The following is a 2,555-nucleotide window of genomic DNA, read 5'->3' as shown; positions in this document are numbered from 1 at the left end:
TACATAACTACTAAGACTGTCTTAAACACCGTGTTTGATATAGTAAGACACTACGTGGAGATGTTACATAACTACTAAGACTGTCTTAAACACCGTGTTTGATATAGTAAGACACTACGTGGAGATGTTACATAACTACTAAGACTGTCTTAAACACCGTGTTTGATATAGCAAGACATTACATGGAAATGTTACATAACTACTAAGGCTGTCTTAAACATCGTGTTTGATATAGTCAGACACTACGTGGAGATGTTACATAACTACTAAGGCTGTCTTAAATGCCGTGTTTGATATACTCAGACACTACGTGGAGATGTTACATAACTACTAAGGCTGTCTTAAACACCGTGTTTGATATACTCAGACACTACGTGGAGATGTTAAATAACTACTAAAACTGTCTTAAACACCGTGTTTGATATAGTCAGACACTACGTGGAGATGTTACATAACTACTAAGGCTGTCTTTAACACCGTGTTTGATATAGTCAGACACTACGTGGAGATGTTACATAACTACTAAGACTGTCTTAAACATCGTATTTGATATAGTCAGACACTACGTGGAGATGTTACATAACTATTAAACTGTCTTAAACACCGTATTTGATACACTCAGACACTACGTGGAGATGTTACATAACTACTAAGACTGTCTTAAACACCGTGTCTGATATAGCAAGACATTACGTGGAGATGTTACATAACTACTAAGGCTGTCTTTAACACCGTGTTTAATATAGTCAGACACTACGTGGAGATGTTACATAACTACTAAGGCTGTCTTAAACATCGTGTTTGATATAGTCAGACACTACGTGGAGATGTTACATAACTACTAAGACTGTCTTAAACACCGTGTTTGATATAGTCAGACACTACGTGGAGATGTTACATAACTACTAAGGCTGTTTTAAACACCGTGTTTGATATACTCAGACACTACGTGGAGATGTTACATGATTACTAAGGCAACTAACCACTTGGCTATGCCCGAGGCCTTCTAATGGGATGAAAAAGGTTTCGGGTAGATTGATGAAGTTATTATTATGAGATCGAATCATTGCAGAGGCATTAGGTAGTGTACTGCCCTCTTTATCGCTCCAATCTTTTGTTTGTTATTAAGCACAAAGCTACACAATGGTATATCTGTGCTTTGCTCATCACGGGTATCGAAACCCGGTTTTTAGCCTTATAAGCCTTCGATCTTTTTGCTAACTCAGTGGGGCTTATCATTTTTTACACAGCAGTTTTTGACTAATGTAACTCTTGGACTGTGTCTGTCACGTGACACGTAGCTGCCAATTACAATGTTGGATAATTGTTCGAAAAATGTTGGTTTAAAAGCTGACATTACTTTCTGCATTAATGTAAGTCTGGCTGCTATTATTGGTTTTCTCTTGGGTGTATTTGGAAATTTGGCATTTGTCTCAACGTAATGCTAGAAATATAAATGAATATAATTACTTCGTAATTAAAAGCAAATCCTAAACTTAGCAAGTAGGAGAGGAAAAGTTAAACGTGATTTAACGCCCTAGGGCAGGTTGTTATAATACGATTATAAAGATGTTTTAAAAATTCTAAAGTGAATAAGCAAACTGCGCAGGATGATAAGTGATCTATAATTTTAAGAATACATCCAAGGAAATCATGTTTGTCTAGCTATAGAGCTTGCCTGTGTTACTTGTCTGTTTTCAGTCTGGCTTGTCCCTAATCCGAACCTTGTGGTCCACAGCTTTCGTTTATAATATTAGCTGAATATGGCTGCAATGTTCAATTTAAGAGTACTGGATGGTTTGAGAGAACTATTTCCATCCGTTTGTAATATGGTTAAAATCCAGGTACAAAGTACAAGATTAAAGTTTCGCATGCTTTTCCTAAGATAGATCAACATTTGAGGAAGAAGTAAATTCTCTTTTTTTTTCGAATAGAAGAACCAAGCAAAAAAGAAATTTTAGGAAATCCATCAGACGGATCTAGTCACCAGAAATAGCCATAATAACGATATACTAAAAATACATCGATTTTTTATCCAAAAAATTATAAGATACTTTTAGATACTTAAATAAAAGAACTCCAGTTTACAACATTTTCATTCATTTGTCGAGTTTCTTTGAATAAACTTCCTGTTTTTTATTGTACTAGACTATTAATTGTTCATTCTTAAATACTGCGATTACATCGAAATCATCATATTGCGAAAAAAGCAGACAAACATTTCCCAGTAGTAAATTTCCTGAATAAATCTGAAACACAGACAAACACTTTACAGTAGCTTATTTACTGAGTAAAGCTGAAACACAGACAAACACTTTACAGTAGCTTATTTACTGAGTAAAGCTGAAACACAGACAAACGCTTTACAGTAGCTTATTTACTGAGTAAAGCTGAAACACAGACAAACACTTTACAGTAGCTTATTTACTGAGTAAAGCTGAAACACAGACAAACACTTTACAGTAGCTTATTTACTGAGTAAAGCTGAAACACAGACAAACACTTTACAGTAGTTTATTTACTGAGTAAAGCTGAAACATAGACAAACACTTTAC

Source organism: Limulus polyphemus, unplaced genomic scaffold (genome assembly GCF_000517525.1).
Source record: "Limulus polyphemus unplaced genomic scaffold, Limulus_polyphemus-2.1.2 Scaffold3270, whole genome shotgun sequence".
In the NCBI taxonomy this organism is placed as follows: Eukaryota; Metazoa; Arthropoda; class Merostomata; order Xiphosura; family Limulidae; genus Limulus; species Limulus polyphemus.
Note: the sequence above shows the minus strand (reverse complement) of the source record.